The sequence below is a fragment of the Narcine bancroftii genome, chromosome 6, assembly GCF_036971445.1.
Source record: "Narcine bancroftii isolate sNarBan1 chromosome 6, sNarBan1.hap1, whole genome shotgun sequence".
Classification (NCBI taxonomy): domain Eukaryota; kingdom Metazoa; phylum Chordata; class Chondrichthyes; order Torpediniformes; family Narcinidae; genus Narcine; species Narcine bancroftii.
In genome coordinates this window covers 77,125,642-77,153,597 of record NC_091474.1, presented here as the reverse complement: position 1 = coordinate 77,153,597, position 27,956 = coordinate 77,125,642, and positions in this window count along the sequence as shown.

The window sequence follows — 27,956 nt, the reverse complement described above, 5'->3', positions numbered from 1 at the left end:
ATTTCTCTTTTAATGCCTTCCCTCACCTCTACACTACTATTTGGAGGCCTATATACCACCCCCACTAACGTTTTCCGCCCCTTGCTATTCCTCAGTTCTACCCATATAGATTCCGCATCTTCCAAGTTGATATCCTTTCTGTCAATCGTGTCAGTCCCTTCTCTCACCATCAATACTACCCCACCCCCTTTTCTTTCTTGCCGATCCCTCCTAAATATCGTATACCCCGGGATGTTAAGATTATGGTCATTCCACAGAAATGTGCTTTGCATCTGTAGAGGGGATGACACGTGTCCTTTCATGACTACACTCCATTCTGCAGAAACAGATAAGGTTCAATCTATTATTTCTTGGTTTATGTACTACTCTGAGTACGAGTGCTCTTTCATTTTCTATCCCAACATCATAGAATGATATCCCACAGAAGTGGACCATTCGGCCCAATCTTCCTGTGCCAGTGCTAGCTACTTAATATAACTTTTTTTAAATTTAAATTTAGACAGATACCTTTTTACAATAACCAATTTCGAGGCTAGATTCTTGTTTTCTTAAATTCCTACTCCACTTAATCATTGGAATTTAAATTCTCCAGCCACTATGGTGAGCTTTGAAGTCATGCAAGTGATAAAATGGTCTGGGCCCCTGGATTCTCGTCCAGTTTACTTAAACATTGCCCAACCATTAAACAGGAACATTTTCTCAAGTTATATCTGGGTCTTTTGCCAAATACCCTATGTACACTCCTGGCAGAGAGAAACATTTTTCTCCCTGTTTACTTTGATTTGGAGAGTTTGGATTCAATTCAGACAGCACCAACCAATTGGGAGTTTGGATTTTGGCAGATTATCTAATTAGACAATTAATTACAAGAAATTGTATATTTACTTCTGAACATTGGTCACTATTACTTAATCATGAATATCATTCTCAGCCAAAATGATGAAACTGTTATAAATCTTAGTCTAATGGAGATCTATAGAATGTATTGGTTTTTGGAAAAGGTCTCTCTTCACTCTATTTTCTGGCAAGGATTTGTGAATGTCATGCCTGGTATAAATCCAGATTGGAGCAAATTAGATCATTGTGCTGTTGATGGGGTGACTGAGATCGAGTTTTTATGTAACTATCCTTCACTCACTGTATGTTTTGAGGGCGTCACCCTGTTTCTCTGGGCACCCTGTTTCTGCTCAGTTTGTTTTCTGAGAATCGGCTTTGCCTGCTGTCCCACCAACAACCATTGATTCAAGTTGATGAAGGGCTCAAGCCCCAAGCATTGGTTCTGTATCTATCTTTGCTATACAAGGCACACTGTGTGACCTGCTGGGTTTCCTTTGGGCGCCTGCCTACATTTCCTTCTACATCGATGAAGGGCTCAAGCCTGAAACGTTGGTCATGTATCTTTATCTTTACTATATAAAGTGCACTGTCTGAGTTTATCCAGCATTGTGTCTTTTCTGTTGGCTCACATTTTTTTTGTCAATAGATTTGATGTTCAGGATTTCATATGACTTTGGATTTATTTTTCTCACAAGATATGACCTTCTGCTCTGCAATCAATTGGAAGAGTGATGTATAACTAGCATAGGTGCCATGGAAACAAACACCTTCATTGGAAAAAATACTCTTCTTGTGGGATGAAGCATTGAGATTTATTTATTATTGCCAATATGTACTCTGAGGGGTTGGACAAGAATGAGTGGGGATTGGTGAATCGGGGGAGGGAGGAGAAGGGGTGAAGGATGCCAGGAGAGAGGCAAGAGAAAAAAGGGGCCAGATAGAAGAATATGAATCATATGGAGTGGGGTAGGTGATCAGTGAGACAAGGGCCTGCCAGTGCTGGAATCTGATAAGAGAACATCATATTACAGTAAAACCTCTGTTATCTGGAATTCAAGCAACCGCCAAAAAAACTGAGGAAAATAAATGTAAAAATTAAAAGAAATAAGAATAAAATAATAGGTTAAAGAATACATAAGTAAAGGAAATGTTCTCTAAAGTAATGCATAAGCCTTTGGTGAAGATGGGAGCAGATATTCAGCCAGCGGAGGGCCTTGGTCGGGCTTTGCCCGTAGCAGCTGTTTGAATAAAGTTGTGTTTGAACAAAATATCATCGCTCAGGATGAAGAGCTGGTTGATGCCGCTTGCCGTTGGGGTGACTCTCTTAAAGTGTGTCCTTATCTCTGCTAAGTAAGAGTCACCCTGGTCAGAGGCTTTATCTGTAAACATGGGGAAGGGGGTGGTTAATTATCGATAAAGTTCGTCTTTCAGGCGGCTCCGTGGAAGGGGAAGAACTAAATGTTTTCAAAGAATATGACTAAAAATAAAATAAGATGCCTTAAGATTTACATATTCATACAAGTGGTTTGCTCAGTGTAAGTATAGTATAATATTTTTGTCTTTTAAACTGTTTATTCTTAATGCAGGTGTACTAGTTTGGTATTGTAAGAGTAAGTCTCAAGCAACCAGATAATACACTTATCCAGCATCTACCAATTCCCAAAGGTGCTGGATAGCAGGGGCTTTACTATATAATGAGAGACCAGATGGGACAAGATGTGGGGAGAGGGAGGAGAGGGGAGGAATCTAATGGGGGAAATAGATGGAATCAAAGAGAGAGATGAGAATGGGAGGGAGAGTGGACAAAAATGAGGGGTAGAGGGGAAGTGAAAGGGGGAAGAATCAAAGTCACTTAGAGGAAGAGAAAGGGTATGTGTTACCTGAAATTAGAAAATTCTGTGTTCATACTATTGTTCTGTAGACTTCCCAGACAGAATGTAAGGTTTTCTTCCGCTCGTGCATGCTGGGGCTCTCTCTGGAGAAGGCCAAGGATGGGCAGGTCTCTGTGGGAATGGGAAAGGAAGTTGAAATAACCTGCATGTTGGAGCACGGGATGGCCATTGCGGGTGTGGGTCTCTGAGGTATCAGAGAGCAAGTTCCCTGTGAGCAAGGCATACATAGGGTTTTAGTCAGGTTTATTGTCATCTGATTACACAATTACAACCCGACGAAACGGTGTTCTCCGGTCCTCAGTGCAAAACGCAGACACACAACCAGACATAACCCACATACAGACAAACAATACATATGCAGGACAAGTATTTAATCTATACAGAAAAATAAATGAAAATTGCTTCATGAATATTGATGTTTCTTTTATCGTAACAAAGAAACATGGGTTCTTTTGTATTAATTATGTTTTATTAACAACTCACGACCTTGTGGGACATCCATTTACATCTAACCCAAGGTGGAACATTCATCTCCGACTCCCTCCCCGACTCCCAATCACCACAAATATGAGCCTCTCAGTTGGACACTGTGAGCCGTTCCTTTGGTCGTTCACCATTCTCACTCCCTGTGGGAAGAAGCTGTTCCTCAGCCTGGTGGTGCTGGCTCTGATACTCCTGGATCTCTTTCCCGATGGGAGCAACTGAAAGATGCTGTGTGCAGGGTGGAAGGGGTCCTCAATGATTTTGCGCACCCTCTTCAGACAATGATTCCAGCCGATCAAATCAATGGGGGGGGGGAGGGGGGAGACTCCAGTGATCCTCTCTGTCTCTCTTATTGTCCTGTGGATTGTTCTCCGATGCATTTCTCAGCAGCAACTGTCCCGCACTGTGATGCAGCCGGCCAGGGCGCTCCCGCCAGAGCTCCTGTAGAAGGTAGACATAATGATGGCTGGAGGTCTCGCCCACTTTAGTCTTCTCAGGAAGTGCAGTCACTGTTGCACCTTCCTGACAACTGATGTTGAATGTCCACAATAGGTCACTAGTTAAGTGAACTCCAAGGAACTTGGTGCTCTCCACTCTCTCTACTACAGAGTTATTGATGTGTAGTGGAGGGTGGTCGTTCCTGGTCCTCCTGAAGTCCATGACCATCTGCTACATGATTGTCACGCCTGCAAACAGTTGTCTGTGTGGCTTGACTACGTTGATGCTGCTCTAGATTCTAGTGTAGTGAAATAATATGAATTCAAGCTGCAGTCCTTCACAAATCATGCCTCATTACAGATAGCATCCCAATAAAAGGGAGCAGGCCATTTCACTGGCTTGCATTTTGAACTGCATTAACAGGAGAGATTAATGAATAAATCAGAAAATAGTGTGTGGTCATCTGGTCGAGACACTCTCTGAAGAGAGGGAGCAAAGCAGAGATAATGCATCAGGTCAATGACTTTTCATTAGAAATAGAAATCAAATATAGGATCGGTGAATGGACAGATCGGAAAGAAGAGAGGATGATACCCAATGTGTAAACAAAATTAGTCACCAGGTTCCTATTAAATCTCTCCCTCTTCTCTTTAAAACTATGTCCTCTGGTTACCACTTCCTCTCGTCTGAACAAAAGACAGCCTCTGCTCATTCGATCTATTCCTCTTGTGCTTTTGTGTGCCCCTCATCCTTCTGTATTGCAAGGAATGAGATGCTCACCTCACCCTATAGCTCAGGCCCCCAACTCCTGGCCACATCCTCGAAAATCTTCTCTGTCCCCTCTCCGTCTTTCCTGCAGCCTGGTGACCAAAACTCAATGCAATCCTTCAAATAGAGCTTCACCCATATCTTGGACATCATTTTAATGTTGCATCTATTTCAAATTCCATGGCCTCCTGTTGCTTCAGGAAATAAGAAACCATATTGTTTCAGATTTCATATGGAAGTTACCTATTTTTGTCACCTAGAACCCTAGTATCTATTTGTTTCCTTTAAATAGATTTAATCAGCCCAGTGCCCCATCTGGTCTTTTCTTGCCAGATAGGTCAATTTCCAGTTGTCTTTTTGTGAAAAAATACACTTACAAATCAGAACTAAGAGTTAATATTTCATTATGAGTGTGCTGCATGCTTAGCCAATGCCTTCATGAAATATGTGTTAACTCTTCAAGGTTGACGTGTTATGTATCAAACTACTCATTTTCAGGATGTTTAAATATACATAATTTTATTTCATTTTAGCAACAGAAGAAATGACCCATCTTTCATGTTAGCAACTAGCAGAAAATGCACTCTTTCCTTGGATACTGACCATCGCCTTCCCAAGATCGTGTTCTATGGCGAGCTCTCCACTGGCCACCGAGATAGAGGTGCACCAAAGAAGAGGTACAAGGACTGCTTAAAGAAATCTCTTGGTGCCTGCCACATTGACCACCGCCAATGGGCTGATATCACCTCCAACTGTGCATCTTGGCGCCTCACAGTTCGGCGGGCAGCAACCTCCTTTGAAGAAGACCACAGAGCCCACCTCAATGACAAAAGACAAAGGAGGAAAAACCCATCACCCAACCCCAACCCACCAATTTTCCCTCGCATCCGCTGCAACCGTGCCTGCCTGTCCCGCATCGGACTTGTCAGTCACTAACGAGCCTGCAGCAGACGTGGACATACCCCTGCATAAATCTTCATCTGCGAAGCCAAGCCAAAGAAAGAAAGAATTGTTTCAGAAGTGCCCCGATTTTCCCAGAAGCAGTGATAAGAACAGGATACAATAGAGTCCAGGCTTGGCAGGTGACATTGCCATTGAACAATGGGAGACAATTAAGAGGACACTCTTTCTGGGCGGCACAGTGGTCAAGCTAGTCGAACCACTGCTTTTCCATGTCAGAGACCCAGGTTCACCCTGACCTCCGGTGCCGCCCCTGTGAACTTTGCAGTCTGGTTTCCTCACTCATCTCAAAGAGATGTAGGTTAATTGGTCACTGTACATTTCCCTTGTGATAGAAGGTGGATGTGACTGAAGAGAAAGGGAGGTGGTTTCAAGATCCAGGGGATGAAGCTTCTACGGTTAGCGTAGCGGTCAGCGCAATGCTATTACAGCGTCAGTGACCCGGGTTTGAATCCAGCACTGTCTGTTAGGAATTTGTACGTTCTCCCTGTGTTTTCCCTGGGGGGCTCTGGTTTCCTTCCACAATCCAAAACGTACAGGGATGTAGGTTAATTTAGGTGTAATTTTGTGGCACGCATTTAAATTGCTGGAATCAGCTTCTAACCGTGCTGTAAATAATTTTTTTTTTAATTTAAAAGATTCAGGGAAGTAGATTTTATACAAGAAATGAAGAGGAACTGCTTCTCAGAATCTATGGAATTCTCTGCCCAATGAAGCAGTAGAGGCTGCCTCTTTAAATGTATTTAAGATGCAGATGGATATATTTTTAAATAGTAGGGGTATTAAGGGTTATGGGGAACAGATGGGTAAGTGGAGCTGAGTCCACTGCCAGATGACCTATGATCTTGTTGAATGCCAGAGCAAGTCCTCAAACCAGATAGCCAACCTCCTATTCCTCATCAGTGAAGTCCAGTGTAGTTCATTCATTCACCGGGTGTGGACCCATATCTATTGTCCTTCTCATTTTATCTTTGAACTGAGTAACTTGGCCATTTCAGAGGGCAGTTGAATCTTTGGTATGAATCTGGAGATCCAGAACGGCAATTGTTTTTCAGCAAAGCACATTTCTAAAATGTATTCATGGACGGATGTGGTTGTTACTGGCAATGCCAGCATTGATTGCCCATCTGTAATTGCCCCTGTAATGAGAGGACTGCATATTGAAGGGACTGGAGCCAAATATATTGCAGATCAGTGAAGACTGGCTTATTATCTTCCCTGTGGAACATTATTAATGGCCATTTCTGTCAATCCAGTAGATTTGTGTTCAATATTACTGACATTCACTTTTAAAATAATCCTAGATTTAGTTAATTGCCAGTGGAGATAGTGGAGACGTATATACAGTAAAACCGCCCCGATGGGGATTGGTAGATGCCGGATACGTGTATTTTTGTGTAAGAGACTAGCTCTTACAATGTCAAATTAATATACTTGCCTTAAGAATAAACAGTTTAAAAGACAAAAGGCAAAAATACTCTATTGTACTTACACTGAACAAACTACACTTGCATTAATATGTAAACTTTAAAGCAATTTACTTATTTTCAGTCACATTCTTTGAAAACACTTAACCGTCACTGCATCTGCAGGTTCTTTCCCCTTCCACGGAGCCGCCCGAAAGATGAACAATAACATTATAGATAATTAACACCCCTTCCCCCCACCAAGTTTACAGATAAAGCCTCTGACTGGGGCAACTCTTACTAAGCAGAGATAAGGAGACACTTTAAGAGAGTCCCCCCAATGCCGAGCGGCATCAACCCGGGTGACATCATTTTATTCAAACACAGCTTTATTCAAACAGCTTTATTCAAAAGCACGACCAAAGTTATCCACTGGCTTAATATTTACTCCTATCTTCATCAAAGGTTTACTTTTACAATTTTACTGATTAGTTTATTTTAATTATTTTCATTTTAAAATTTATTTTCCTCAATTTTTTTTTCCGGTTGCTTGAATTCCAGATACCAGGGGTTTTACTCTAATTATCATGTGTAAGTCAAGGGAAGGCATGGAAAAATACTGTCCAAATAAGGGCAAATACAATTAGCATAGATGAGCTGAAGGGCCTGTGCCTGTCCTTTACCATTTTATGAACCTCTATCTCTGTAACTAAACATATTTCTGAGTTTGCCATAGTAGGAATCAAACTCCCTCCAAATCTTCCTCTGCCCACTTGTTCCATATACCCACCACCCTCTGTGTGAGAAAGGAGTCCCTCAGGTCCTCTTTAAACCTCGCCCCCCCCTCACGTTAAATCCATGACCCTTGCTTTTGGACTTCCCTTCCTTAGGAAAATGAGTGTAACCATCAACCTCATTCATGCCCATGATTTTATTTACCTCTGTAAGCCCATAAGACATAGGAGCAGAAATAGGCCATTCAGCCCATCAAGTCTACCCTGCCATTTAATCATGATCTGATCCATTTTCTCACTCAGCCCCACTGCCCGGCCTTCTCCCCACTGCCCTGGCTCATCATTTAAGGCATTTCTGCCTTAAATGCACCCAATGACCTGGCCTCTGCAACCACCTGTGGCAACAAATTCCACAGATTCACCACCCTCTGGCTGAAGAACATCTCTGTTTTAAGTGAATACCCTTCAAACCTGAAGTTGTGCCCTCTTGTCCTCGACTCTCTCACCATGGGAAACAACCTTTCTATATCTACTCCATCCATTTCTTTCGACATTTGAAATGTTTCAGTGAGATCCCCACCCCCCTTATTCTCCTAAATTCCAACTAGTACAGACCAAGAACTGTCAAACACTGCTCATATAACTCTTTCATTCCCGGAATCATCCTTGTGAACCTCCTCTGAACCCTCTCCAATGTCAGCAACATCCTTTCAAAACTGCTCACAATACTCCGCGAGGTCTCATCAGTGCCAAATAAAGCCTCAACATCACATCCCTGATCTTATACCCCATTCCTCTCGAAATGAACGTCAACATTGCCTTTGCCTTTTTCACCATTGAATCAACCTGTAAATTTACCTTCAGGCGCGAGGACTCCCAGGTCATTTTCAAATTTCTCCCCATGTAAAAAAAATAGCTTGCCTTCGCTCCAGAGAAAATGACTCCTAGCCCCTCCTTGTGCAATTAAACTGTCTTCCAGGTTAACTCGGACATGTGAACTGAAAACTGCCAGCTCCATATCTGAAAACCTCGTGCTTCTCCTGCCTCGCAGTGTCTGTTCTTTGGTCAGCGGTGCACCAATTTGTTAGACATTATACAGTTCTATTCTGAATGGGCCTTGAGAAACACTGGGGAGATCAGAGATCCATGAAATACTGATTCGGAAAGTGTGCCACTTGGCACAGGGCATGCTTGAAGAGTCAAGCACCGAGCACTGCCTTCACCGATGAATGATTTCAGAAGGAAACCAATAATGGAACTTTTTAACAAGAAATATTAAAGAGAAATGAAATCTGTGAGGAAGTCAGCCTGAAGGGTTTAAAATACACAACCAAGCAACAGCTTATTGCCATTCTCTTTAAGAAATTCAAATTAACCTTCATTCATTTTACGATATGCAAAATTGCCATGGCAATTGCCAAAGGCTTTGGAAACCAAATATATTCATTCGTATCGAAGATTAATTAGTTTCCCAATTTCATTAAAAGCAAAACTATGGCACGAATTTACTTAGATTTAATTAACTGTTCAATTTTTAAGATCTGCAAAATTATGGTCAGCGGTTGGGGCAGACTGCATTTATCAGCAATCTATTGACAAATGATACATTAGATATCAAGAACAGTGGAACTTGAGGCAAACTTGGTGATTAATAGGTGGGCAGTAAGCCTTTGGAGCAATTGAAATCTGGAGCATTGAATCTTCAGACTGATATCTGGACCAGGTAAAAGATTGACAAACAGCTTCAGACGAATGTTCTTCTGACAGATGGCACAGAAAAACAAAGTATTTCAGCGCTGCTGTGAAAACTCTCCCCAAGGAGACTCTCTGACACTTACTTTCATTTACTATAATTTCATGAAAAGCCTATTGGACTGTAATATGTTAAGCGCTGCTACTGGGTCTTAGCAGATTGCTTATTATGCAGAGGGCAGGGTGGGATGCATTGACAGAGGATGGCTGCCAGCTTGTTCCGTGGCAGCTGCCATCATCCAGGCAATATCAGTGACTTGGCAGTGGGAAGACAGTACCTTCTGAAAGAAATAACAGATGGCAGTTCATGTTAGTGGTACTCCAGGGCTTTGCAACAAGCAAGGACGTTCCTTCAGAATTTCACTGATGGTTGATGGGTTTCTGAAATTTTCAAAATTGTAACCAGCTAAAAACTGGCAGGGCAGAGGATTCAAAACAAATCAGCGCACCTTCCCCCGTTTGTCCACCGTGAGAATATATGTCTGTTTTCTCTGCAGTCTGACATCTTTCTGAGGTGGAACCTTGCCACTGTACTGATTGTAGAGTGATTTTCACTCCACACCTAAATAAACAACTCCCTCTGGAATGCCATCCTACATAGCAGACTCTTTCCCTGCCTGGCATTTAAATGTAGTTAAGACGTAAAGCAATCGATTCAGTTTTTTAATTGGAACTGGCTCCGGTTTGAGGCAGATATGAAAAGTGCAGGCTGGTTTCTTGATTTTTTTTTGTTTCTTTGTGGAAAATCTATTTAAGTAAACGATCCCAAACACTTCCCACTCTATTGATTACCGCCTGATAAATAAAGCAAATTAACCATGTCGATATATAGGCTTTGTTTGACATATCTGTTCTCTGACAGGGAAAAACACAATGGCCATTATTTTCATCACAGAGTTGTACCCCTGTGAAATGTCTACCCTGCTTCATGTAAAATAACCAGTGAAGTCTGGATCCCAAACTAAATCACATCGGCCTCCCTCTTCTTTGGGACTACACCCTTTGGAACAGAGAATGCCTCCACTGGAAACCTAACTTTGAGACCAAGACTGTTTATAGAAAACAAATTAAACACAGCAAAGGAAAATGTTTTCAATAATGGTTCAAAACATGGAACAAATTACCGGTCTGTGAGGGAAGCTTCTGCTAAACAGCTTCTTGTACACATTATCATGGAAATGTTGAATCCGAACAGAACACCTCCTTTGGTGGTTAGGAACACTGCCATCCAGGGCTCGATCTTGCTGGATCCCAGATTTCATCATTAGCCATTAATGTGAAGTTTTACCAGACAACAGCTTTATATCTGAAGCCCCTTGATTAGTTCCACTGCTAAAGCTATGACAATAACAGCTTTCTGCGATCAATGCCTGATACCTAATTATACCTAATAGGGTCAAGAATACTAAAACAGACCAACATGCAGATTGAATGTAATTAAATATGATATATGTCAGAGGCTGAATTTATGTTTCATCTTTTGAATAGGATTTCTTTGGATTGAGAACAAGGAGTGTTTCAAATCCTGATGTTGCAACATTTTGGTAAGATGCCTTAAAAATAAAATAGCACTTTGTTTCATACTGAAGCCTCAAATCTCTTGGAACTAGTGTGTGTGTGTGTGTGTGTGTGTGTGTGTGTGTGTGTGTGTGTGTGTGTGTGTGTGTGTGTGTGTGTGTGTGTGTGTGCGTTGGTGGGTGAGTGTGTGTGTGTTGGTGTGTGAGTGCGTGTGTGTGTGAGTGTGTATGTGTGAGTGTGTGTGTTGGTGTGTGTGAGTGTGAGTGTGTATGTGTGTGTGTTGGTGTATGTGTGTGTGTGAGTGTGTATGTGTGAGTGTGTGTGTGTGAGTGTGTATGTGTGTGTGTGTGTGTGTGTGTGTGTGTGTGTGTGTGTGTGTGTGTGTGTGTGTGTGTGTGTGTGTTAGTGCATGTGCATGGTTGTTAAAATATCTGTCAAAGTCTAGAGAGCAGCTGCAATGTCTTACCCGTCACAAATGAAATGTGACAGATTGATAGATGAACCAAAATGAGGAGCTATTCTGTCATGGAACTGCTTTTAATAGCAAGCTAGGATATCATCTCGCTCCTGAACAGAAATTCTATTTTATCTGTTGACTTAATGTGAAATTATGCGTTGCCAGATGCATATGACAATCTGTAACAATTTAGATAGGATATTAGTGCTGAAGTTGTGGAAATATAATATTTAAGAATGTTAAAATGGGAAGGGCATTGAGCATAACCCTTACATTGCTGGTTTCAGCTCTGGCAGTGTTTCTGGTGATGACAGAGCCCAGTTTTAGTATTGCACACATTTCAAGTACTTGTACTTAGTTTGCTGGGATTCCATGTCTCTACAATTGGTTTGAATGGTCTTCTGTGTCATTACATATGATCCTGTAGTTTGGCCTAGCAGTCTAAATCTGAGTACTCGAACCTCCTGCAAATGAGAACAGCTTCTTTAATATTTACCTTTTTAAAACTGTCAAGATTTTGTACGCCTCTGTCAAATCGACATTTGCAACTGATGTGCCTTTTTCATGGTAAAAACATAATGCTGGAGAAACTCAGCAGGTCAGACAGTGACTTTATACAGTGGAACCCCAATTTAATACAACCCGATTTAATGCAAATCCAGATATATCACGCTGAGTCATTAGACTTGGGCGTCAGGTTGCTGCCAGGAGTGAGTACAGGTACTTGGGGCTACCACAAGTAACGGGGACTTGGGGCAGCTGTGAGGAGCAGGGACGGTTAGTCTACTAAAAATTAATTTGTTTTTCATTTCAACTGTAAGTACAATGATTTATTGAAACCCTGATTCAACACGACCCCGCTTTGTTTGTGATGCGATTTTTTTTGGACTCCAACTATCATGTTATAACGGGGTTTCACTGTATAGCAAAAATAAAGACATAACCAACGTTTTGGGCTTGAAGCCTTCATCAAGGTATGAGCAAAACATAGACAGGCACCCGAACAAAATGGTGGGAAGGAGGAGCACAATCCCACAGGCAAAGGAGGGAATAGGTGGATAAGGGACAGGGAGGGCCTGCTAGCAAACAGGGGGAAGGGGGGTGGCTCTGTGAATGGAGAGGGACTGGGATGGAGAGCTGGAGGAAAGGAGATTATACATGGAATGTTTTTAAGGTCCAGCTATTACAGATCACCCTATGTGCACGAGGTTAGCTTCACTGCGGGCTCCATCATCTGTAATCACTCCACCCCCCCACACCATCCAGCCGGATGGCATTAACATTGACTTCTCTGGTTTGCGTGGAACACCCCCTTCCACCCCCACCGCCATCTTCGGCCCCCTGTCTCATTTCACTGAGCCAAAATCAATTCTCACTTTTCCTCTTATGGTATCCGAGTAACAACTTTTGTCCGTTTGGTCTGGACTCTCTACCCTCCCATTCTTTCTCCTTTTCTCTCCCCAGTCTTTATTCAGTCGTCTACCTGCTTTTTGCCTGCACCTCAGGCCTGAAACATCGATAATATATCTTTACCTCCTATGGACACTGCGAGACTGGCTGAGTTCCTCCAGCATTTCTGTGTGCTTTTAAACAGATCTCTGGTAACAGCAGATTGTAACATGGAGGTAGTAGTCGAATGGATAAAATTTCATAAACAGTGTAAATTGAACTGAACTCCCAGGAAAAAGTCAAACATTAATCGTACACCCTGTGATAGAATAGGAACAGGAGTCGGCCATCCGGCCCCTCAAGCCTGCTCCACCATTCAATAAGATCATGGCTGATCTGATGATTGGCTCATCTCCACCTGCCTGTCTTTTTCCCTTGTCCCTTAATTCCCCACCGATGTAAAAATCCATCCATACTTGTCTTAAATATATTTACTGAGATCACCTCCGCTACTTCAATGGGCAGCAAATTCCATAGATTCACCACCATCTGGGAAAAGAAGTTCTTTCTCATCTCCGTCGTAAATCTACTACCCTAAATCTTGAGACTATGTCCCCAAATTCTAGTCTCCTCCAATCAATGGAAACAACTTACCTACCTCTATCTTTTCTATGCCTTTACTAATTTTAAGCATTTCTATAAGATCCCCTCTCATTTTTCTAAATTCTAGTGAGTTGAATCCCAAACGACTCAATCTCTCCTCATAGGCTAACCCCTCGTTTCTGGAATCAAGCTGGTGAACCTCCTCTGCACCACCTCCAAAGCCAGTACATCCTTCGTCAAGTAAGGAGACCAGAACTGCATGCAGTTCTCCAGATGCATCTTCACCAGTACCCTGTACATTTGCAGCATAACCTTCCATCTCCTGACTTCAGTCCCTCTAGCAATGAAGGCCAACATTCCATTTACTTTCTTGATAGCCTGCTGCACCTGAAAACCAACCTTTTGTGAATCACGCAGAAACACTTCCAAGACCTTCTGCATGGTAGCATACTGAAATCACTTGGCAATTTAAATAATAATCTGATCTTCCATTTTCCTTTCCATTGTGGACAAACTCACATTTACCAACATTGTACTCCATCTGCCAGACCCTTGCCCACTCATTTAACTTATCTATATCTCTCTGCAGATTCTCTTTATCCCCTGTACAATTTGCTTTTCCACTCAAACTTGGATACACTGCACTCTATCCCCTCTTTTCCAGATCATTAATATTTATCATGAACAGTTGCAGGCCCAGCGCCGACCCCACATCACTCACCACCAATTGCCAACTACACAAAAACGCCCCTGCACCCCAACTCTCTGCTTTCTATTGGTTAACAAATCCTCTATTCATGCTAATGCATCACCCCAACAGTATGCATTCTTATCTTCTATATGTCTTTTATGTGGCACCTTATCGAATGCCTCCTGGAAATCCAGATACACAACATCCATCTGCTCCCCTCCATCTTACTGCAATCATTATATCCTCAAAGAACTCCAGTAATTTTATCAAACTGGACTTGTCTTTGCTGAATCCATGCATAGAGAATTAGAAATGGTTGCATGGTCTGAGGTAACTGGAAGGCCAGCAAAATTGTAGAGCCTTCTAGAAATCTTAAGCTAAAATGAAATCTGACATGCAACGTGTTGTCTCGAAGCCTCAAGAAATGGACATGCAAGATAGGATGGGGTCGTTTTAATAGCTGAGAAATGCAAGCTGAAGAAGAAAGTCTTGACTCGATTGTCAAAATGTTCAGTGCACACCTCAAGCCAGAATCGAATCGACGGTTTCACAGATGTGAGTGTTCTTAAGCCAAGGCAGGAACCAGGTGAGACTGTTGACGATTTCCTTACGAGGCTGATGAATGCAAATGGTTGAAAATTTAGCAGAACAATTAATTTGGGGCACAGAGGTCTCTGACGTATGGAAAACTTTGATCATGAGACAGGAGATCCCTGTGGCACTGCCTGCTGAAAGGAAACAGGCAGAAGAAGATGCAGACAAGCAGCCAAACTCCAGATTTGATTTGGGAAGGAAGTAGCCTCCACAATGTGACAACACAAACAAAGTATGAAAGCCAGACTGGAGAAAGGTTATGAAGGAGCTAAGCACAACCCACATGGGTTTGAGAGCAAATGCATCCTGTATCTGCAGACTATGTGCAGAGAATCACAAAAACTGCAGACGCTGGAATCTCAAGCAAACCATGAGAAGCTGGAGGGACTTAACATGTCTGCATCTGCGGAGAGAAATAGACAGTCAATATTTTGCATGGGGACCTCTATCAAGCGTGGTCTATCTTGTCTTGTTGGAGACAATGACCCAAAACAGTGACTCTCCATTTTCCTCCGGCCCTCCAGTTTCTCATTATCGCTGCAGATTATGTATGGAGGAATAGAAGGAAAAGATAGACATATCATCAATGAAAACATGCAGAAGAAATGATGAAGGATGAGAAACAAAATCAGAACATGCTCTAATGAACAACTGGTGTGATAGTTAAGTCAAAGTGAAAGATTAAAATGGAATTCAAAATATGGCGCAGAAAGGCGGCGTGATTAGCGGTTAGCGCCACGCCGTTACAACGTCAGTGATCAGGACCACGGTCTGTAAGGAGTCTGTATGTTCTCTCCATGTCTCTGTGGGTTTCCTCTAGTGCTCTGGTTTCCTCCCACCCTTCAAATAACTTACCAGGGTTGTAGATCAATAGGGTGGCACGGGCTCGTGGACCATTTTGTATATCTAAACTTAAACGGTGTTTAAGGTGAATGTGATACAGGAAAATCCCAATGGATGGCTGAGGAAATAGCTGGTCCCAAAAAAACTAGAACATTTCTGGGAGATGTCAAAAGCAGAGAGTGGTGGGTGATTGGAATGCATTGGCGGGGGTGGTGGTGAAGGCTTGTACAATAGTGACATTTAAGAGACTCTTAAGATAGGCATGGATTTAAGAAAAAGGGGGGATTATGGGGTATGAGGGAGGAAAGGATTAGATTGATGTGGAGTAGGATTATGTAGGTTAGCACAACATTGTGGGCTGAAGGGCCACGCTGTGCTGAAATGTTCTCTGTTCCATGTCCAAACAAAGGGATTACTCCTCAATTCCAAATAATGCCAGCATCAGTTAAGGGCAAAGTTTTCAGCTATCCTAAAATGTGGAATATGAAAGACCCTCTATCACCATCCACCTCCACCCGGCAGAACTTACCTTCACTTTAAATAACTTCTCCTTTAACTCGTCTCACTTCCTCCAAATTAAAGGAGTAGCCATAGGCACCCACATGGGTCCCAGCTATGCCTGCCTGTTTGTGGGCTTTGTGGAGCAATCCATGCTTCAAGCCGACACAGGCAAGACACCTTAACTCTTCCTCCAGTATATCGAAGACTACTTCGGGGTGCGTCATGCACTCACGATAAGCTTGTCAACTTCACCCATTTTGCAGCCAGCTTCCATCCCAATCTCAAACTCACCTGGTCCAACTCCGACACGACTCTCCCCTTTCTGGATCTCTCTGTCTCTATCTGGGGAGAAAAGCTTTCCAGTCTCATATATTACAAACCCTCCAACTCCCACAACTACCTGGACTACACTTCCTCACACCCTGTCCCCTGCAAGGACTCCATCCCCTTCTCTCAATGTCCGCTGCATCTGATCCCAAGATGAGGTCTTCCTGTCCAGAGCTTCTGAAATGCCTGCCTTCTTATACAAATGTGGCTTCCCCTCCACCACTATCAACTCAGCCCTCACTCGCATCTCCTCAATTTCCTGCTCATCTGCCCTGACCCCCTCTGCCCCAGATGCAACAGAATAGAAACCCCTCATCCTCACCTACCACCCCACCAACCTCTGCACCCAACACATTATTGGCTGGAATTTTGGGCATTTTCTACAGGATCCCACCACCAGGCACATTTTCCCTTCTCCTCCCCTCTCTGCCTTCTGCAGGGACTGCTCCTTCTGCGATTCCCTCATACACTCATCCCTCTCCACCTATCACGTCTCTCCCCCCCACCGGCACCTTCCCCTGTGGCCTCAGGAGGCACAACATTTGCACCCACACCTCCTCCCTCACCATAATCCAGGGCCCCAAGATCCTTTCAAGTGAAGCAGCATTTCACTGATTTACTGGATCTGGTGGTCCCTTCGTGGCCTTCTCTACATCGGTGAGACCGGTCGCAGATCGGCAGATCGCTTCACTCAGCACCTCCATTCCCTCTGCCACAACAGAGACCTCTTTCAATTCTGAACCACTTTCCCAGACATACGTCTGTAAATGGCCTTATGACCTGTCCCACTCTGACCATCTGCAGACTGGAGGTGCAACACCTTATTTTCTGTCTGGGCACCCTCCAGCCAAATGGCATTAACATCAACTTCTCTGCTTTCTGCTAACCTGCTCACATTTTTCCCCTTCCTCAACGGTTTTTCCAGTTCTCCCCCTCCCTTCCCCCTCCACCCACCTAGCCATCCCCCTTCCCCTAATCGTTGCTGTCCCCTCCCTCTCTTCTCCACCTATCATCTCTTGCCTTCCCCCCCCCCACCCTTCGCCTCCATCCTTTTGTCCGAATGCCTGCCAGCATTCACTCATACCTTGATGAAGGGTTCCACCCTGAAGCATTGGTTCTGTATTTTTTACCTTTGCTACAGAAAGGACTCTATTTGACCAGCTGAGTTTCTTCAGCAATTTGTATTTTTACTTCAACCACGATTTTTGTCATTTTACTCCTCATTATCAAGCTCTCACCCCCAACCATCAGTGGCATCCCCATTACTGCATCTCCTACGGCCAATATCTGCAGGTTACCACTGACCAGTAACTGACGGGGCACCCATATACACAACGTGACCACAACAGCAGAGGCTGGGAATCCTGTGGTCAATATCTCACTTCCTATCTCCCAGTACATGTCCACTGTCTCCAAGGCTCCAGTCAGGAGTGTGATGGAACACTCTCCAATTGCTTGGATGAGTCAACTTCAACACCGCCTCAGAAGCTCAAGGCACTAAGCCCACTCGATAGGCACCCCAACTGCATCTACTCACTCCACTGTCAAAACACTACGGCAGTGTGTGCTCTCCGCAGGATGCCCTGCAGCCGCTCACCAAGACACCTTGTACAGCACCTTGCAAACCCACCACCACCAGCAGCTGGAAGGACAAGTGATGGAAAAACTTTGGTTGCCCTCCAAGCAGCACAACATCTTGACGGATATGCACTAAAACCTACCACCTCTGGGTAATGATTTTCCTGTTGCTTGAGATTGCGTGTTGTGTGATTAGTGAACTGCAAGGTGTGTCAATTTTAAACTTACATTTTTTTTTACCTATTTATTTTCTGCTTTTTTTTGCCAGTTGGTTGAGGCTGCAGGTTGCTTGAATTCTGGACAGCAGGGGTTTCATTGTCAATATCTGGACATTTACTCTTGCTGAGCCAAAATCCTGGAACAACTCCCTCTCAAATGATGGAATTTCTAAGAGTGAACAATAATTAGGAAACAATAATGTTTCCTTTTCTGTAATTCCACCTACTCTCTGCCTCCCTTAATTTTCTTCGCAGCACTTCCACGAGCTGTTCGATTCTCCACTCTATTGTAAACATCTCATTTATCACAGGTTTCCTTTTCCATTACAATTTAATCTCCATTTCCTTCAGCATGCCACAGAGTGCTAACTCTGGAGTCCCTTCATTTCCCCCTCACAAGAGCAGACTGAGACTCAGGAGCCATTACATTGGCTGTGAGAAGCAGCGCATGATCTAACGATTTAATGGGCACTGTCTTTGTGAAGGCCACTGTGCTATGTCCAGGCAGAGAGAGAGAAAAATCTTCTGGCAGAGCTTAATGAGGCACATCCATATGGATTTTTGCCTTCTTCATTCTCCTCCCTGGAGGAGCATTGGTAAAATTCTGTCCTCCTCTTAATGGGAACGGATAGAATTTGCTTTCTTTACATGTTGCTGCTAGATAGCGTTAGCTTCACTCGTCACACAATGTGGTTTTAGCAACATTGCAAATTGACCTGAATTTTAAGCTCATAAATACTTAAATTAGAATTTCATAGATTTCTGACTTTGGGAATAGTTCAACAGCTGTAGCGAATCATAGATGGAGTCTTTATGCCATTATCTTTCCAATATAGAATAACCGATTGCGATATCAGCTGAGACAACATGTCGTGCTTTGATCGGGTACTGGTTTGAGTTGTGTTTTAAGCAAGATAGCTAGGGAAGATTGGGGCTCTGGTGAAACACACAGTGATTTCACAAATGCCTCCGGGTTGTGAAATGGCAGGATAATCTCAATCCATTTCAAAAATTGACAGGAAAGTACTGTAGGTAATGCAATGCTAATTGCCAAACTCACCTGGACCTCAGGCATCATCTACACCACTGAGGTGTTTGGTTTTGCCTAATTCTTGTGTCTTAAAGAAAGCAGCCTCTATCCTCAAAGACCCCCACCACCGGGCCATGCCCTTTTCCCTCTGCTTCCATCGGGAAGGAGGTACAGGAGCATGAAGACGAACACCCAATGGCACAAGCACATCTTCTTCCCTTCAGATTCCTGAATGAACGATGAACCACAGGCACTGCCTTATTTTGTCTTTTTCTTTTCTTTGCACCATTCTTATTTATTTTGTAAGGTGGTTTATATCAACGTTTGCTCTGTGAATGCTGCTGCAAAACAAGGAATTTTGTGACATGTTGATGACAAATTCTGATTCTGATTTCCAATCATAATTAATTCCCCTTACAAAATTCCTGCAGACATAACCTTGGGGAATTTTAACCCACCAATTTCATCAGGAAGCAAAATCAATGTTTTACTGCACAGAAAATTCTCCCTTGTCTATCTAGTCTAACTCTAGCTATTTTCACTTACCAATCACTGCAAACTTTTCATACTACAGACAGTAACGATCTCAGACAAGCTCAGACATTCTAAGTCCCTCAATACTATTCCGGTAATTTGACCAATATTTTACCAATGCAATATTGAATGGCATCAGAGCAACTTGGCTTGTGTCTGGAAATGTCAGTGAGTCTGTGCTTATGCGGTTGGTAGGGGACGTTAACTTCAATGGGATGTCCTTAATTTCAAAGGGACATTGAGAATGATTAATTAAAGTGATTAGAATAAAAAAAAATTCTGCCTGGTGTAGTGCATTGATCCTAAATCCAAGAACAATACATGTTGTACCTCTTTAATTCGGTGATACTGGGACCTGGCCATTGCTGGACTGCAGAAAATGCTGGAAAACAGAAATTGACCCCTAAGGGAACCCTCTATGTAAACATATCAAAGGTAGAACAAAGCTTAAAATAAGAAATAATACTGTGGGGTGGCACGGCATGCCTTTAGATTGCCAGTGATTGGCATCGGGTTCAAGTTCCGTGCTGTCTATAAGGAGTTTGTACTAACGGCAGCAGATTCATGCATGCTGGACCATGGGAGTTGCCAGACCACAGAGCACCGAACAAGAGGGGTACAACCTATACTAATTTTTCAGTTAAATTGCCCATTGTGGAGTGCTGCTGCCTTAAAGAACTGAATAGATAGCAGAGGACATCCACATGCCACGATGCATTTCTTCACAGGAAAAGGAGCAGCATTTTGTGTCCATTCTGACTTGCCCAAAGTGGTGGGAGAGGGGTGGAGGAGCAGGAGGGTGTGGATCACAAATAGGCCAGACCAGGGGTAAAGATAGCAGAATTTGCCTTTGGATCAGAATTAGGACATGAGTGAACAGGTGAATTTCCATACAATCCAGTAGGTCTTGTAGTCTGTGCATATTCAATTCACTTCATATATCGGTTGGTACAAGTAGAGTAAAGGCCACATATTTTATGATTATGATCCCACACTCATGAATCTTCCTCCTGACAGGAGGGGTGTGGGGTGCAGAACTATGTGGCCAGGATGGGATGAGTCTTTAAATATGTTGGTTGCTTTTCCAAGCCAGTGGGAGCTACATACCAGTGGTTCTCAACCACAGCACTGTGGTTAGCAAGGGATTATTTAAGGTGGCATGTGAGTGGAAAATAAAAGGTTGAGAACCACTGGTATAGACAGGGTCACTGGAATGGAGGGGTGGAAGTGTGATGGACCGAGCCACATTCACACGCCTCGACAGCCCACTGCCCTCTGTGGGTCCTGCAGAATTGGCTAATTGTTTATTTCAAGTGTGGTTTGTCAGCAAAGAAGCTGACAATGTAACTGATGATGAACTTCAAATGAAAGAAGGCCAATGAGGCTGCATAGCTGCCCTCTTAACCATGCAAGATGTCTTCATCACACCCCTATTTCATCTGTTAACATTTACATGAAAAGTTTTATTCAAAAAAAAATCTTTTGTATTCACCACTAACTTCTGCTGTTACTACAGTGTAAGCAATAAGCTTGCTTTGAATGAGCCCTTCTCAATTTTTATTTGGCTATGGCCTCCTGAGGACTCTGCTCAAAGTTTATGGGGTCCCTTCCCCAAAGAGCAGTCAAGAGGGCACTCAAAATCATTGAGGAACCCTTCCATCATTCATCCAGCATCTTTCAGCTGCTCCTGTCGGGGAAGAGATCCAGGAGGATCAGAGCCAGCACCACCAGGCTGAGGAACAGCTTCTTCCCGCGGGCAGTGAGAATGTTGAACGACCAAAGGAACTGCTCACACTCACTTTCCAAGACTCTCATATTAACTGAACAATATTTATTTGTATTGATAAAATACTTGTCCTGAACATGTATTGCTTGTCTACCTGTGTGTTTTGTCTGGTTGCGCGCCTCTGTGTTTTGCACTGAGGACCAGAGAATGCTGTTTCGTCGGGTTGTACTTGTACAATCAGATGTCAATAAATTTGGCTTGAAGTTTAGTTGGTTTCTTCTGTACTTCTCACTTACTGACTGCATTAAAAAAAAACCTTTAAATATGCCGTGATCCCCAGGGAGTATGGCCCCCCGTTGAGAATGGCTGCTTTGAACAATGCCTTTCACGTTGTCAGCAGGGATGGAGCAGACTCTAAGGTTGAAGCAATATTGTGTTCTAACTCCAGACGGTGGACTAACATGGTGAATCTGAGTGATGCCTACAGTTTCTGGGACTGATGCTTTGAGGAGTTTTGGTCTATAGACTTTAATTAGATAAATTTCCTGTGTATAATCACTTGGCAGCAATAATAAGGGGGGAAAGCCCATCATATAAAGCAGAACAAAATTAGAGGGAACTGAGAGATCTGAACATGTGAAATGTGGCACTTATAATGATGTTCCTGCCTTGTTATGATCCTGTCTTGAAGTGTTTGTCAACAGGTTTTATGGCTTGTTTACTACATTAGAAACTCGTTCCTATCAATCTGGCTGTCAGATGCTCTTTCCAATTGAACACATTGTAACAAGTCAATCACTAGGACAAGGAAAGCACAGGACCAGTGTATCTATCATTCCCACATCAGCTGGGGATTTCTGATGTGCAAGCTATTTATTCCATACATTGAGCTGAACCTCAGGGGTGGCTAACAAAGGTCCATAGATACGATGGATGGGTAATGTATGGGCCAAACTGCAGTAAAGTAGGACAGGGGCCAAGCGTAGCCCCCCCCTTCCCCCTACCGAGGCCCATGACTTTGATGGTGCTTTGACCAGAGGGGACATCTCCAGAGATGCTCCAAGGACCCAGGAAGAATATACAGTAAAAACCCCTGTTATCCGCAATCCAAGCATCCAGCAACCAGTGAAAAAAATCGTGGAAAATAAATGGGTAAAAAATACAGAAATTTCAAATTGGTGTTCAGCAATCATGTAACACACAATCTCAAGCAACTAGAAGGTCCAACATCTACCAATTCCCATAGGTGCTGGATACTAGGGGTTTTACTGCACCTTGGTCCACTTGACAGCACATTGAAAAGAAGATGAAACCACCATCTGGCTGGTAGGGAGGCACCAATGCTCAGAAAGGGAAAAACTCCAATGGGTTGTGAACTTAACCTGCAATATCACGGGCACCAGACTTCACTCCATTGAGGACATCTACATGAGGCTCTCCATTTCTTAAGAAAGCAGCTTCAATCCTCAAGGACCCTCACCACCCAGGCCAGGCCCTCTTCACTCTGCTCCCATCGGGAAAAAGGTACAGGAGCCTAAAGACGAGCACCCAGTGGCCCAAGGGCAGTTTCTTCCCCACTGCCATCAGATTCCTGAATGATCAATGAACCAAAAACACCGCCTCACTTTGACTTTTCATGCACTATTTTTATTTATTTTGTAAGGTGGTTTATATAAATGTTTGCAATGTGGTGTTGCCGCAAAACAACAAATTACGTGACTTGTTTATGACAATAAATTCTGATTCTGATTCTAGCTCACCAACCTAACTGAAGCAACTTTCGTATGCATAACTCAACTGGCCAGCTTTTATATATTGTTTGAAAAATAGTTATTTGATGTCTTAGCACCCTACCATCATAGAATGACGCAGCATGGAAACAGGCCCTTTTACCACTCCTGAAGAAGGTCTCAGGCCCAAAACGTCAACTGCCTTTTCCTCTCTATGGAAGCTGTACCACGAGTTCAGTTTTTCCAGCAATGAACCTGGTACAGCTCTTCCATGTCAACCAGGTTGTCTTTTTGAGCTAGTCACATCTGCCTAGGTTTGGCTTACACCACACTTAACCATATACCTGTTCAGAAGTCTTAAACATTGCTATTGCCTCCTCCTCGACCACTTCTGCTGGCAGCTCACTCCATGCATCCACAACCCTCTGTGTGAAAAGGTTTCTAATTCGATCTCCTTTTGAATCTTTGCTCTCTTGCCTTCAACATGTGCTCTCCAGTTTTATACTCTCTTACCACTTACTGTATCCATACCCATCATGATTCTATAAAACTCTATAAACTCGGCCTCTTGTGCTCCAGGGGAAGGAGTGTCAGATTAACCAGCCTCTCTTTATCACTCAAGACCTCCAGATCTGGTGACCTGAGAGAGAGAGGGGGAGAGACTTGGATAAATTAGGAGAATGGGCAAAGAGGTGGCAGGTAAAATGCACTGTTGGAAAGTGTACAGTCAGGCACTTTGGCAGAAGAAATAAACAGGCAGAATATTTTCTAAATGGGGAGAAAATTGAAAATACCCAGATGCAAAGGGACCTGGGAGTCCTTGTGCAAGAAAACCTAAAGGTAAACTTGCTGGTTGAGTTGGTGGTGAAGAAGGCAAATGCAATGCTGGCACTCGTTTCAAGAGGAATAGAATATAAGAGCAGGGATGTGATGTTGAGGCTTCTTAAGCACTGGTGAGTTGGAGTATTGTGAGCAGTTTTGGGCTCCTCATTTAAGAGGAGGATCACTAGTGTTGGGAATGAAAGGGTTATCAAATGAGGAGCATTTGACAGCTCTTGGCCTGTATTTGTTGGAATTTAGAATGGGGGGGGGAAATCTCATTGAAACATTTGAATGCTGAAAGGCATGGACAGAGTAGATGTAGAAAGGTTGTTTCCCACGTTGGGAGAGACTAGGACAAGAGGGCACAACTTCAGGATTGAAGGGTGTCCGCTTAGAACAGAGATGTGGAGGAATTTCTATAGCCAGAGGGTGGTAAATCTGTGGAACTTATTGCCGGTGATTATGGAGACCAAGTAAGTCATTGGGTGTATTTAAGGCAGATATTAATAGTTTCTTGATCAGCAAGGGCATCGAAGATTATGGGGAAGGCCAGGTATTAGAGTTAAGTGGAAGAATGGATCATCTCATGATTAATTGGCGAGACAGTTTCGATGGGCTGAATAGCCTATTTCTGCTCCTATGTCTTATTGCTTTTATACACTGAATTAAGTTTCCTTTTTCACCTACCTCTGCTCCAAAGAAAGAAATTCTAGCTTTGTGGTTGCCTTCTTCTCCACTGACTCAACCTGCAAGTTTACCTTCAGGCTATCCTGCACGAGGACTCCCAGGTCCCTTTGCGTCTGGCTATTTTCATTGAGAACCCCCTCATTCTCAAGAGCTGTCAAACAGTCATTATTTGATAATCCTTTCATTCCTGAGATCATCCTTGTGAACCGTGTAAAATTCCAAGTGGCTTGCATGGAGTAAATTGGAAGGACTCATTTCCCTTAGTATTGGGGCAAAATACCCCACAGAGATTGATACACATGGGAACTATATTGATACAACAGAGTAAAAGCTTAGTGAGTGAAAGTGGTCTGGAACTCATATTTGTAACACTGGTAGAAACAGAAACATCATCACATTTAACTGATACTTAAAGGTATGGAAATGGTGCTGTAAAGTGGGATTAGACTGAGTGACTCTTTGCACAAGGGGGAAAAATAATTCCAAAGAGATCACTTCAAGAAATTCATCTCAACACAAATGGTTGATTTAATGAATTTGCATTAGCAGGAACATACACTTGTAGGATAATTAAACTTTATTAATAAAATCAATTTCATTTGCTATCTTAGAGCCTTAAGGGCTAAAATAGGAATGACCTCATACAGAAATATACTGTAAGAAGGGTTGCAATCCACTGATAGAGAACTCTGATGGGAATAAAACAAGGCTTTGTGGGGACGATGTGACTTGAATAGAAATGTGCTTTGATCTGGTTTGTTTCAGGGGACAGCAGATTATTGTAATTGATAAAATAAAGTGCATAGTTCACTAAGTCTCCACGATTGAGAACCTGGGGTAATCAGAAAAGGTGTCCAATAAAGGAATGCTGGAGGGCATTGGGAAACTTCACAACCCCTGAAATAAATTTATTTTCATTTCCACGAGGTAAAACTACCTCTGGAGTCCAAAGTCAACAAAAGCACTGAAATATTTGCCGGGAAGATTGGAAGATTCACAGTCGCTGCTGAAGGACTGACGGAGTGAAACATGAAAGTTTGCAGGCGACGCGACTGAGGTAAAAACACACAGAGATGCTGGAGGAACTCAACCGGTCTCGCAGCATCCAGAGGAGGTAAAGATATGTTGATGACATTTCAGGCCTGAGCCCTTCTTCAACATAGGTAAATATATCCTATAGACGATGCGAGACAGGCTGAGTTCCTCCAGCATCTCTGTGTGTTTTTACTGAGGAAATAATGACGTCTCTCAAATTAAGGAATACTTGTATGAGATAAAATATTTAGGTTTTGTGGGCATTTAGATCTCGAGTTAGGTTAATACCTAATACTGAGGGTTCTGTTTAGAGAGTGGAGGAAAATGTGTCCATTATACTATTCTTTTGCTGTGAATTAAGATTTTTGATTTTTCTTGATGCTTGTCCTTATTTTTGTCACTGGACAATATGCTGGATGCTGGTTGGCGTAGCAGTAGCACAGCACTGTTATAGCAACAGCGCCAGCGATCAGGACTGGGGTTCAAACCCTGTGCTGAATGTAAGGAGTTTCTATGTTCTCCCCGTGTCTGTGTAGGTTTTCGCCAGGTGCTCCGGTTTCCTCCACCATTCAAAACATACTGGGTGTGTAGGTTAATTGGGTGGCACAGGTCCATGGGCTGAAATGGTCTGTTACCATGCTCTATGTCTACATTTTTTTTAAAATGTAAACATTTTAATTAAGAAAATGCAATGGTGAGGCATTTAGTGCAGTTCCATGGACCCATGTTCAAGCTGACCCAAGGTACTAACCACTCCCAACCCACCCAGGTTTGTCTGGCTGCTCAGGTTTCCTTACCCACCCTGGGAGATTAAATCAGCGTCGTTACTTGGTGCAGATTAATGGCAAAAATAACCAAAAAGGAGTTGATGGTTGTATGTGAAGAAGGATAAGTGATGGGATTCAGGGAAATAAGGAGGGAGGAATGGGGCTGGGGATGGAGTGGGTTACTGATCTATAATGTTATTGTTCATCTTTCGAGTGGCTCTAGTTCCCCTGGGAGCTAGCATGGACTCGTTGGACTGAATGGCCTCATTGTATATCATTCCAAGTCGAAGGTTTAAGAAAAGAGACACAGAAATGGTCAGAGAGTCTGGCAGCATCTTTGGAGAGAGTGTCAGGTCTTGCTAATATGTCAGTTGATGAAGACTGTGGCAATCTTGTTAAAGAGTCTCGACCTAATGCATCGACTCTCTTCTTTAAGTTTAAATTTATTTACAACAGGTTAGAAGCCATTCCAGCCATCAAACCCCATGCTACCCAATTACATTGAACTATCCTACCATCTAGTACGTTTTTGGAGGGTGGGAGGAAACCGGAGCACCCAGAAAAAAGCCACGTATCACGGGGAGAACATACAAACTCATTACAGACAGTGCTGGATTTGAATCCAGGCTGGTGCTGTAATAGCGTTGCGCTAACGCGCTACACTAACCTCCACAGGCGCTGCCTGACCCATTGAACGTTCATGACCTTTGCGATAAAAATTACTTCAGTGTAAACTGTGTCTGGCAGTCTGCAGGTATTCCTCTACATAAACAATCAAACTCAGCATGACACAAAGCAACAGCTTCATGACAGAAACCACGTTTCATGCCTCTCCTGGGAAAGATCAACCAATACCAACTGAAACTTGAAAGGCTCTTCAGAAAGTGCAGGCAGCACAGAAGTGCAGCCAGTGGAGCAGCCGGGTTTAGTCCTGACCTCAGGTGTTGTCTGTGTGGATTCTGCATGTTCTCCCCATGACCACGTAGGCTTCTTCAAAGATCCACTGGTTTCTTCTCACCTCCCAGAGGTGTGTGGGTTGGTTATTAACCAGCTGCAGAAAATTTCCCCGAGTGTAAGACGTAGAATCTGGGGGAATAAAACATCACATTAGTGTAGGATTAGTGCAAATGGCTGCTAAATGGTTGGTGTGGACTTTGGTTTCTGTGCTTTATGACCACATCTATGGGATATCTCTGGGAGTCTTGCCGCCAGTTACTTGGGATACAGCTATAATACCTTTCAACATAAATTACATTCTAAGGTTCAAGTATCAGACAGTAATTTGACTGTGCCTTTTAATACATGTAACCAATAAGATTTTAATTGCATTTTATTCTAATATTATTGCCTGTAAAAAGCTTTGTGTTGTGTGCTATCAACTCATTTAGCACTGTAATGATAAACAAATAAACACCGTGGGGTGGGATGCTGACAATAAGTCAAATAGCGCAGGTTATTGAGGACCATACAAGAAAATAGTGCAGGGTATAGAGAAGATGGAAAAGTATGGTTAAAAAAAACAGTGCCCAGACTCCATCGTTTTTCAGTAAGAGATCCATTTAAAAGACTGATAACAGCTGGAAAGAAATAGATATATTTTAATTTTAACATTTAAATTGAGACATACAACATGGTA